Source organism: Babylonia areolata, chromosome 18 (genome assembly GCF_041734735.1).
Source record: "Babylonia areolata isolate BAREFJ2019XMU chromosome 18, ASM4173473v1, whole genome shotgun sequence".
Lineage (NCBI taxonomy): Eukaryota > Metazoa > Mollusca > Gastropoda > Neogastropoda > Buccinidae > Babylonia > Babylonia areolata.
The window spans coordinates 27,574,501-27,587,100 of record NC_134893.1 but is presented as its reverse complement, the minus strand read 5'-3'; the positions used below and the strand labels follow the sequence as shown (position 1 = coordinate 27,587,100).

General features: G+C 43.0%; 1 long non-coding RNA gene across 1 annotated transcript in view; it reads right to left on the bottom strand.

Annotated features, from left to right (window-relative positions):
• Positions 1–10,792, bottom strand: part of LOC143291919 (uncharacterized) — a 72,670-nt gene extending 61,878 nt beyond the window's left edge. Inside the window, exon 1 of the long non-coding RNA XR_013056601.1 lies at positions 10,659–10,792. This is a non-coding gene — a long non-coding RNA (uncharacterized LOC143291919). The remainder of the gene's footprint in view (positions 1–10,658) is intronic.
• Between the last annotated feature and the right edge of the window lie 1,808 nt (positions 10,793–12,600).

Sequence of the window (12,600 nt, the reverse complement as noted above, 5' to 3'; positions counted from 1 at the left end):
ACACAACAACAAAAAACAAAAAAACAACAAAAAACCCAAACCCAAAACAAACAAACAACAAAAAACAAACAAACAAAAAACTACTGCATACATCACAACGCCCAAACAATGCACATCCCAATTACAGCACCCCAGTCCCATTCTCCCTCCCATCCCTCCACACAACACGTCAACCACACACAGAAAACAGAAACAAGCACACACCCACACCGCCACAGGCATCAAGAGATCAATTAAAGGCAGTTTTCAACAGGTGAGACTTGAGGCTGGTTTTGAAGCAGGAAATGGACTGGGAGTATCATAATTCACATGGCATTTGTCATCGTACGATGATGGAAATCAAAGTCAAACCTCTCTCTCTCTCTCTCTCTCTCTCTCTCTCTCTCACCCGTCTCTCTCTATCTATCTGTCTCTCTTTCTCTCTGGAATTATCCTTATGTTGTGATGATGACTTTGTAACCGTCCTCATTAACATCGGCCTATGATCTATTCATTAAACCATTGCAGAGTTCTGAGTCTCTCTCTCTCTCTCTCTCTCTGGGTGTGTGGGTGGGTGGGTGTGAGTGTGTGACAGTGTTCCCTTCATTATATTTTTTATGATGATGATGGTCCGTTGATTAGTATTATAATCATCATCATTAGAAGTAGTAGTAGTAGTAGTGGTGGTGGTAGTGGTAGTATTTACTATTGCTATTATTGTTGTGTCTTATCGTTACTGTTTTTGTTGTCACAAGGACAGATTGGAAGATTAGGCAGTGCCTAAAATCTTTATCCTTGAGTAATAAAGTTTTTGAATCTCTCTCTCTCTCTCTCTCTCTCTCTCTCTCTCTCTCTCTCTCTCTCTCTCTCTCAAATCTACAGTATTTTTTTTCTTCTTCTGCTTTGACATACGGAACGGGTGATGTATGTTACCAGCGCACATTATCCTAAAAAAAGGTACAGGTTAAGGGGCTTATCGAAACGCTTGACTACTAAAGCGATAAGTATGCTGCGATAGTGAACTCCTATGAGTGGTTGATGCAGTCAGTTTGTCTGCGTTTCCGTTTCTTCATGGGAAGGAAGGACGGCGAAGCGGAGAGGGGAGGGAATAGGAAGTGAGGGTGCTCAGTTTATTCAGAGAAGAGAGCCGGCGCGTTCGTCAAGCCAGTGCAGTCATTAAGATCATATTATATTTACTGTCATGAAAAAAAAATGTATATATATCGGGTGTCCCCCAAAAAGTGAACCGCTCTTTTAACATGTATTTTCTCAGTGATAGAGAAACCGAATTCACCAAACAATTTTTGACGTGCTGTTTTGAATTTGATAATACTCGCATAATTTGCGCCCGAACTTTTAGATATTTTGCAGACTTGTTCATAATACCCTAAGGTTACTGCGTGAAATTTTTTAATGAATTCGGTTTTTCTATCACTGAGAAAATACTTGTCAAAAAGCGGTTCACTTTTTTTTTGGGGGGGACACCCGATATATATCTATTACACTCTCTATCACCGGGCTAGCTTTCTGACGTCTTTCTGGCGTATTTGTGTAGCCGGAGCAGTCGTCTCAGAAAGGGTTCGGTAATAAAAAGCCTGCGCGGTCTCTGTCTCGAAATGATTTATCATCCACGTTTTGAAGAGTTACTCTGAACATGTTTCTTCTAAGTTTCAGTGTCACAGAGGCATCACTGCGTCCGGTCTGGCCATTATACGCCGAATAACACGCGCCTGTTAACTGAAAGAAAAAGAAAAAAAAAAAGGAAGGCGTCATATGTCCGACCTTAGAAAATACCCATCGCCCTGTCTAGGTCTTGAAAACCTACCAAATACTGCAGGAATGAAAGAGGTGAGAAACTAAAGGAAACGAAATAATAATAATATTAATAATAATGATAAATGCATAAAAAAGAAGTGCCAGAAATGTTAGGCGGTTTGTCATTGTACCTATACTACGTTCCAGAAGACAGAAACGTTCACCTCCAGGATGATGAGAATCTGTCGGATGTATTTGTGCCTTGGCAGTGTTTGTCTGCGGTGCCATAAACTATGGAGCAAGGCAAGACTGAAAGAGAGAGAGAGAGACAGACAGACAGACAGACAGAGACAGAGAGACAGAGAGAGACAGAAAGAGAGAAAAGAGAGAGAGAGTGATAGGGGAGAGAGAGACAGACAGACAGAGACAGAGAGAGACAGAGGGAGAGAGAGAGAGGGGGAGATAGAGAGAAAGAGAGAGAAAGAGAGACAGCGGGATAGAGAGACAGACATACAGACAGAGACACAGAGAAAAAGAAAGGGTGAGGGAGTGGAGAGAGAGACAGAGACAAAGACAGACACACAGAAAGAAAGAAAGAAAGAAAGAAAGAAAGGCAGACAGACAGAGGCAAGTCGATGTCGAAATATTTTAAATGCCAAACCAGAGATCCACAACAACAGAGTACACGAAGACCAAAAAACAAAACAAAACAGGGAAATGAATAGAAAGACAACCACTTAACCCTTTCACCGCCAAGCTCGCATTTATGCACAGGCGTGATAGAGGACCCATGTCACTGAAAGCTGACCATTCATTGGTATGTTATCCATGAACCTACTGCTCTTGATGTTCGGTGGTAGGAGAGGCTTTTATTTTCTATACATCGCAGGGGGAATCCCCAGCTATTCTTAGCCACTGTCATTTCTGTGTTTATACAACAAGGGAATTTTGTACTCTAAATTGACTGGCGGTGAAAGGGTTAACAACGTGGACAATGATAACGAATCTGGAGTCCTTTCAGCAGAGAGAGAGAGAGAGAGAGAGAGAGAGAGAGAGAGAGAGAGTCAGACAGACAGACACAGACCGACACAGAGAGAAAGAGAGAGAGGGTGGGAGGTAGTGGGGGGACAGAGACAGAGAGACAGGCGGAAGGGGGGGGGGGGGGGGGGGGGGCGGAATTAAAGAGGCCTAAACTGTCATCGGACCGGCAAGGTCACTGTATAATCTGTCACTTGACGTTCCCACCTCCATCCTACGATCATTATAGATGACATCCTGGCCCCCGATGGCAAATGTCTTATCTATCGGTCAGATTTATGCTGTGTGAGTAGTGCACGTGTGCACGTGCACACACACACACACACACACACACACACACACACACACACACACACACACACACACACACGTAGACTGGTTAACTATCCATATACATTTTTTTTTCTTAGATACTAATAAAGAGCTCCCCACTCCCATATCCTGTCTACAAGCTTTATCTCAAAGAGAGAAGCAATTAAGTAGATTGCTCCCAGCCTCGTATCTCTACCTGTACAAATTACCCCCACGTGTTTCTGATTCGCCAGCTCTGATGATAGGCTCGTCGACGTATTTATTTCATTTTCATTAATTTACAACACTTGTTTTTATCGTTTTCCTTCAAGCAGACCGACAGCTGTAAGGTACAAAATTCTCACGCACTGCTAAGAACTTTTCTTTCTTTCTTTTTTTTTTCCCCCGGAGTCGCAGCCAACGCACTTTTTGGATCATTATGCTTTAAAGATTTATTTTCAGTCAGTTTTACACGCTGATGATATTAGACTTTAGAATAAACATGAAGCAATATACTTGGAATATGAGTGATGAAGGTGGTGGAGGGGGGTGGGTGGGTGGAGATCTGGAGAGAGAGAGAGAGAGAGAGAGAGAGAGAGAGAGAGAGAGAGAGAGAGAGAGAAAGAAAAAAATTCTCATGCAGCTCAGTTTCAGTCAGCCAAAGCCTACTACTACTACTGCTACTACTACTAGTACTGGTGCTGCTGCTATCACGACTATTACCACCACTGCTTTTTCTAATGAAACATTTTTATGCATAGCATAATCTTGCCGAAATCCAACTCAATGCGCTGTACCCACTCCAATCACTACCAACACCACACGCACACACACACACACACACACACACACACACACACACACACACACACACACCAACACCAATCACATAAGTCGTGCACCAACACCACACACACACACGCACGCACGCACGCACGCACGCACGCACACACACACACCAACAACAACAATCACACAAGTCGTGCACCAACACCACGCACACGCACACGCACACACACACACACACACACACACACACACACACACACACACACACATGGAAAGAAACGGTATCCGCAGCTGTTATGTGGAAAAAAATAAAAACCAAACTACATGACCCCGACACTATAACTTCAGGACCCAGCACAAAACGCAGTGGCCCCGTCAATCTTTGGTCAATATGCTTATTTTACTGTGTTACCAAACAATTGTGCAATCCACTTAGTTAAGTTTAGAACAACCAATAATGTTTTGCCTGTTAACAGACAACGCTTTGATAATTTACCTCGAAACGAAAGAAACTGTGATAAATGTTCCACAGACAAAACTGCTGATGAGTTTCAGAATTCCACAATTCATTCATGTCCTTATTTTGGAAGCGTCAGACGAAATGGTATACCCCCCCCCCCCCCGCCCCCCAAACTCCATTAAACTCCACTTATTGTTTTCTGGAAAAAAAAAGAAAACAAAAAGAAGAAAAAAATATAATTCAAATTTAAATCACTTGTTTCTTATATTGATAGGTTTTTTTCTCTCGAAAAAAGTTATGTCTGTTGACGTAGACAAGAAAGTTGTTAATAACTAAGGAAAAACAACAACAACAACTTATTAATGTACATTTGCGTGTTTGCGCGAATGGGCTTTAAATTTTTTTTTTAAATTTATTTTTGTTCTTTCGACATCACTCTTGTCGCCCGCCAGACTCGGAAGACAAGTGTCCGCGGGTTCGAATCCCGTAAACGGGATTTACAACCTCCTCTCCCCACCCCTAACTAACTCCCATCCCACCCCAGTCTCTTTCGCCAGACCTTGAGTGGCGGTCCGAGTTTTAGTCCTTCTGATGAGAAGACAAACCGAGATCCTGTGGTGTGTATACTTTCTCTTAGCGTATGTAAGAGATTTGCGGGAATAAAAACAGAAAAAGAAAAAAATCACTTTGACAGTTAAGCAAATACACTTCCAGGTGGAAAAAAAAAAGTGTGTGTGTGTGCGGGCTCTCAATATCCTGTGTGTGTGTGTGTGTGTGTGTGTGTGTGTGTGTATTTGAGGACGGTGGCTGGGGGGTGGGGGGTGTTGGGCGGCGGGGCCGGGGGGCCCGGGGGAGGGGCAGGAGGGGGCAGGTTATGACATCAACAGCTCACTCAGCAAGGCTAGTATCACCTTCAGACCACTGAACAACGTGTGGAGATCCGTCCTAGTACAACGCCACCAGCACCAAGCAGAGAATGTACCAGAACTGTGTACTTTACGTCCTGCTTTATGGCTTAGAATGCTGAGGGAATGACTGAAAGTGATCTAAACGAAGTTGCCAAACCTTCCACACGATAAGAACTCCGAAGAATCCTGCGAATCTTCTGGCCCAATACTATCTCTAATCAACAACTACGCGCCCAGTGTAAAATTCAAGAGAACACGGAGACCATCAACATAGAAAGTGATGGAAATTGACTGGACACGTCATTCGAAGAGACCAAAGTCCCATCATCCGGACAGCCCTTCAGTGGACACAAGAAAGGCAAGCGCAATAGAGGAAGCCCAAAGAACACCTGTCTCAGAACAGTGGGAGGGGGACCAAAGATCCTGAAGCACACTTGGGGGGAGACACCAGAAACTGGTCCATACCAACAGACAAGACAAGAATGGTGGTTCTTCCTTGCTGTCCTATATAATGGCAGAGGGCATAACGGGCAGCAAGTAAGTAAGTAACTCAGTAAGTAAGAACACGCAGCTGCAGCTAACATCTTGGAATGGTTCAATGTTTATGATGCTCCGCTGTCAGCCTTTCGTGCCATATTTTATTGTTTGCTTTTTTTTTCTTTTTTTTTTCTTGCCTTGTTTTTTTCCCCTAAGTGACAGGAGTTGTTTACCTGCACGTGTTATGTTCAGTTGTTGTTACTTTAAATAATTATAGCATGTAAAAGAACCCCACACCCCCCCAAAACAACAACAACAACAACAAACAAACAAAAAAAAACGACATTTATTCACACACACACACACACACACACACACACACACACACACACACACACAGGCTTCCGTTGTTGAGAAATTTTTTGAGAGATGTTAGGGGGTGTTCCCGCATAAATATTGTCTTTAACTTTTGTGTGTGTGCGTGTGAGAGGGGCTAAAAAGTTCCTAAAAGATCTCTCTCTCTCTCTCTCTTTATTTTTGTAATGTTCTCTATCATCCTGTCTCTACGTCGTCTTTTTTCGGTCAATGTCTTTCCGCCTTTCGCAGGCAGAGGCGTTTGTTCACGTAAACCGTGCTTTCGTCTGTATCTAGATTTGGTTATCCAAGCTTTTTTTTGGTGTGTGTGTGTGTGCGCTTTGTTTTATTCATTTATTTTGAACGCAGGAGAAATACGCGTACCTTTTTTTTGTTGGCTGCTTCTAATCCCGTGGTATGTATATACAGGTGGCATTGTTATAAGATTTAGTATAAAAACAAAGACTAGAAAAAAACCTGGTGCGAAATTACTTGCACACGATGCTGATTAAACGCAATGTGCTTGTCTGGATTTTATTTTCTTTGTCGCTTTAGTTGGACAAAGATTTCTAAGATTTCTTCATGCCTGTTTTTTTCTTCTTCTTTTTCTCTTTGTGTGTGTGTGTGTGTGTGTGTGTGTGTGTGTGTGTGTGTGTGTGTGTGTGTGTGTGTGTGTGTGTGTGTGTGTGTGTGTGTGTGTGTGTGTGTGTGTGTGTGTGTGTGTGCGCGCACGCTTTTTTCCTTGTTTGTTCATTCCTTTCTTTCTTTATCACTTTTTTTTTTCTAAAACAACTACTTAGTTTACTCAAACCATTCAAGTTGATTCAATCTGATGTTTGTTCCTCTTTGTTGTGTCGTGTCGTGTCGTGTTGTGTCACTCTTTACCCATGACGTATAACCCTCAAACCAGGAGGCAAAATTGCACTCGCTCTTAGTGCTACAGCCTTGGGGGCTAGTTGGCCTTTGGGAACCACCCCAACGCCGACTGTCCTAAAGCCCTCTTGGACCGAAAGAGTGTGGACGTAACTTGGGCAAGACACTCTCCTCTATAATCGAATTTTGGACCAGATAGCCTGGACAGCAGCTGTCCCCTGTTCTGTCCTGATGCTCTTAATCAGAAACAAATGACAACCACACATCTCTCTGTGTGAAATTCCGGCCGTTCTACCCATAGTGAGCGCGTGGCGTGACCATTATCATGCGCCATGTGTGAGAACAATTTTATCAAACGTTGTTTCCCTATTAATGAAGGTGGATTTTTTTTTTCTAGAGATTTTTCGCTGGAATAAATATTTCATTGCACTTCACGCTGTCATTATTTCCTGTCAAACATAGACATAAATGAAGAAACAAGTACCATCTAACTAAAGATGTTATTTCGATAATCATTTTGGGCTGGAGCTGATATGGGCATTTACATTCGAAATGTTATCTGTTGATAAATTTACCGATCTTGATATGAAGATATGGTTAACGGTTAAAAAAAAAAAGCATTTATAATGCATATTGCATTGATGATATGAATGCATTTGTTTTATGTGTCAATTAAATTACGATTTATTGGCTTTGGGGAAAAATGTTCATTTATATGCAAAGACTTTGACATCCAACGCTGGAAAATTGCCGGCGGAACGAAATGCATGTATAAACTAACGACGACATTAAAACCAACAGCCGCAGCATTTATTCATTTGACAAATGAACAAACTTTATGCCCCCTTTCCCTCTCAAAGAATAATAATATAAAAAGCCTCTGTACGTGCGTGCGTGTGTGCGTGCGTGACCTGGGCCAATATATTCAAATGCCAACAGCCGCAGCATTTATTCACTTGACAAATTAACAAATTTTATGCCCCCTTTCCCTCTCAAAGAATAACGATATAAAAAGCCTCTGTGCGCGAGCGTGTGCGTGCGTGACATGGGGCAATATACAAATGCCCTCAAATCACTTCTCGCCCTCATGAACTGCGATCGAAAGGGTGGACTTTAACCACTTGTTTGCTGACGCCTCGCCCTCACGATCAGTCTGCTCAGGACTGAGGTCTTGGGGGTATCCCCGCGATTTGTGCTGCTGACGTCACAAGAACTGCGGTCACGGTCAGTTACTGCCTGGCGTTTGAACGTCGAGGGATAATTCAAAGATCGATCAGAGCGATGGGAAAAATGAGAAGGGAATCGCATGGACGGCTTCCGTGTCTGGTCCAATGCCCGGTTTGTCGGCTGGATGATGATTTTCGTCGACATTAATGTGTGGATTTTGGAAAGCGCGTTTCTGCTATCGTGGCAAGTATTTGTATTTGTATTTCTTTTTATCACAACAGATTGCTCTGTATGAAATTCGGGCTGCTCTCCACAGGGAGAGCGCATCGCTACACTACAGCGCCACCTTTTTTTTTCTCCCTGCGTGCAGTTTTATTTGTTTTTAATATCGAAGTGGATTTTTCTACAGAATTTTGTCAGGCACAACCCTTTTGTTGCCGTAAGTTCTTTTACGTGCGCTAAGTGCATGCTGCACACGGGACCTCGGTTTATCATCTCATCCGAATGACTAGCGTCCAGACCACCACTCAAGGTCTAGTGGAGGGGGAGAAAATATCGGCAGCTGAGCCGTGATTCAGCGCACTCAGATTCTCTAACTTCCCAGGCGGACGCGTTGCCCACAGTATGAATATTCACCCCCACTACAGACTGACTTTGACAGGCTTTATGAATCCCCTTGACTGCCTCAGCACGTAGCACTTACGTCCGTAATGACGTCACTGGTGTCATCACCAAAAGAAAGGAATTTTGTTTTGATATCTAGTGTGACGGGCGCAATAGCCGAATGGTTAAAGCGGTGGACTTTCAATCGGAGGGTTCCGGGTTCGAATCACGGCGACGGCGCCTGGTGGGTAAGGGTAGTGATTTTTTACGATCTCCCAGGTAAACATATGTGCAGACCTGCTAGTGCCTGAACCCCCGTGGGGTGTATACGCAAGCAGAAGATCAGATACGCACGCTAAAGATCTGCAATCCATGTCAGCGTTCGGTGGGTTACGGAAACAAGAATATACCCAGCATACACCCCCCGAAAGCGGAGTATGGCTGCCTACATGGCGGGGTAAAAACGGGCATACACGTAAAAGCCTACTCGTGTACAAACGAGTGGACGTGGGAGTTGCAGCTCACGAACACAGATGAAGGAGCAGAAGCAGATCTAGCGTGGTGTATCTCTAGACTATTTTCTCAGCTTTTATCTGATTGTTCTGGATATTGGTTTATGGCTTGAAACATCTGTTTCTACTGTTTGTTTTGTTTCTCGGCGGTCAAGTGGTTTTAACAGATCTTACACAGACAGACAGAGATAGGTATGTATACAGTGTGACATAATGATAAGACTCGGATTTGTGGATAGACATACTGACAGATAAACTAGCAAATACCGTCATTTAAAACAAAGATAAGTTTGTTAACTAGGGGCATACAGTTAGACCAACAGGCAAACAATTAACGTGAATCAAAAAGAAGTCTGTTGATTTATCAATATAAGACTGTCACAGAGAGACAGAGAGAGAAAGACAGAGACAGAGAGAGGCAGAGAGAGAGAGAAAGAAAGAGAGAGAGAGAAAGATAGAGACAAAGAGTCAGAAACAATGAGAAACAGGCGAACTTCATATCTGAACGCGTACTGTTTTGTTCTTTCACCTTATCATCAAACCATGTATTGACTGTGTATTGAATATTTTGTTATTGTTTTGTGGGGAAAAAATAAAGCAGTTAAAGCTGCCTTCAAATGTAGTACAACTCTCCAATATATCATTTCTATGCTCACTTTCTTTTTCTTTTCTTTTCTTTTTTTTTTCAATTAAAAAAAGATCTGTATTAAAATTTTCGATTAAACTGGAATGTTTTCGTTTGCGCTTGCCACACTGTTTTTTTTTTTTATATTTTATTTTATTTTATTTTATTTTTTTTATTCTAACTGTAGCGGACACATCAGTTCAATATAGCCCTTCCGCATTGAACAATCCAAACCTAGAGTGCATAATCTGAAAGTACTAACACACACACACACACACACACACACACACACACACACACACACAGACACACACACACAATAATACTCGCGCTACGAACACTAAAAGTACAGCGTTGTAATTGAACGCTTTGTACGGGCGTTGGTGACAAAATAGTGTTATTCAAGAAATGAAGATAATGGTAATAAGTACTGTTGATTGCGTAACTCTTCATAAAAGTGGTCTAAACATTAAGTGCATAAAGTGAAAGCACGAACACACACACACACACACACACACACACACACACACACACACACACACACACACACACCACGTACATCCACACAACCATCCCACTCTCCCTTTCTCACATACACAACCTACTTTGACACATACCTGTGAATAAAAAAACAACTGGACAAAATACTTGAATCCAATCAGAAGACGTTTGAAACCAACCCTACACACAACAATAATAATAACAACAACAACTTAAGTTCAGACTGGCCCGAGGCTGGCTGGTGGACTGGCTGGCTGGCTAGATGGAAACCGACAGTGGCATTCACTCACTCAACGCACATGAGCACACCGTACTAACATACTTACATACATACATACACACACGTATGTGCACGTTCTATGGTCCCCAAGTCCCCACGCGAAGTCCTCTGCTACGAACGAACAAACCAACTAAGCACCTGATGCAAACAGCAGAAGTTCCAACAACTGCCTGCTTTGCATGATGATGATGATGATGATGAGAAAAGAAGCACAGCGGACGAACCATTCGTCAAGTCCAGGCACACACACACACCACGGCGAAACTGACTCGCGCGAGCCTTGAGTAGTTCTGTCGCGAAGCAGGCTGGTGGTGGTTGTTTTGTTGCCCGCTGCTCTTAGTTATTTTCTTCTTCTTCTTCTTCTTCTTCTACTTCTTCTTCTCCTCTTCCTTCTTCTTCTCCTTCTTCTTCTTCTCCTTCTTCTTCTTGATGTCGTTGCTTTCTCTCTTTCTATCGGTTACAGCATACACTCACACACACCCTTCTCCTCCCCCTTATACACCCACTCCACTAAGCCCTCTTTATTTCTTTTTTTTTTTCTTCTTCTTCTTTTAGTAGTTGCTTTCTGTCTTTTCATTCGCAGGTAACAACAACAACAACAACAACAACAACACACACACACACACACACACACACACACACACACACACACACACACACACATATACACACACAAACACAAACGCACGCACACATACACACACACACATACACACACACGCACACACACACACACAAACACATACACATACACACACACACACATACACACAAACACATACACGCACGCACACATACACACACATACACACACACACGTGTGCACGCACACACACACACACACACACATACACTCCCACCCACGCGCGCACACACACACACACACACACACACACCTCCCCCTATACACCCACTCCCCCACACTCTCTTTTTTTTTTCTTCTTGTGGTCGTTGCTTTTTCTCTTTCCATTGGTTACAGCATACACTCACACACACCCTTCTCCTCCCCCTATACATCCACTCCCCTTAGCCCTCTTTATTTCTTTTTTTTTCTTCTTTTAGTAGTTGCTTTCTCTCTTTTCATTCGCAGGTAACAACAGCAACAACAACAACACACACACACACACGCACACACACACACACGTACACACACACACACACACGCACACACACACACGTACACACACACACAGACACACACAAACGCACGCACACATACACACACACATACACACACACGCACACACACATACACACAAACACATACACACACGCACACATACACACACACACACATACACACACACAAGCGCGCACGCACACACACACACACATACACACCCACCCACGCACACACACACACAAACACACACACACACACACTCCCCCTATATACCCACTATCCTACACCCACTTTCTTTTCGTTTTGTTTTTTTCTTCTTGATGTCGTTTCTCTCTCTCTTTCCATTCGGTTGCAACACACACACACACACACACACACACACACACACACACACACACAATTTGTTCTATGTATCTGCCCACTTTTTCTCTTTTTTTTTTCTTTTTTCTTCTTTTCAGATGGCTTGATGTAAAAAAGGCAGTCGTTGCTTGTTCAATTCCCATCTTGAAATAAAAATTTTGACTTTGACTTTGACACACACACACACACGCGCGCGCGCGCACACACACACACATCTTCCCCTATACACCCATTCCCTCACGCCCTCTTTCTTTCTTTCTTCTTCTTAACGTTGCTGTCTCTCTTTCCATTCGGTGACAGCAACCTCCGCACCCCCCCTCAACACACACACCCTAACCCCTCGCAATACACCCACTCCGCTGCGCACTTTTTCTTTTTTCCTCTTCTTATATCATTCTTTTGCTTGCTTCCCCCTCCGCCACCCTAATGTATATATATATATATTTTCTCTCTCTCTCTCTCTCTCTCTCTCTCTCTCTATATATATATATATATATGTGTGTGT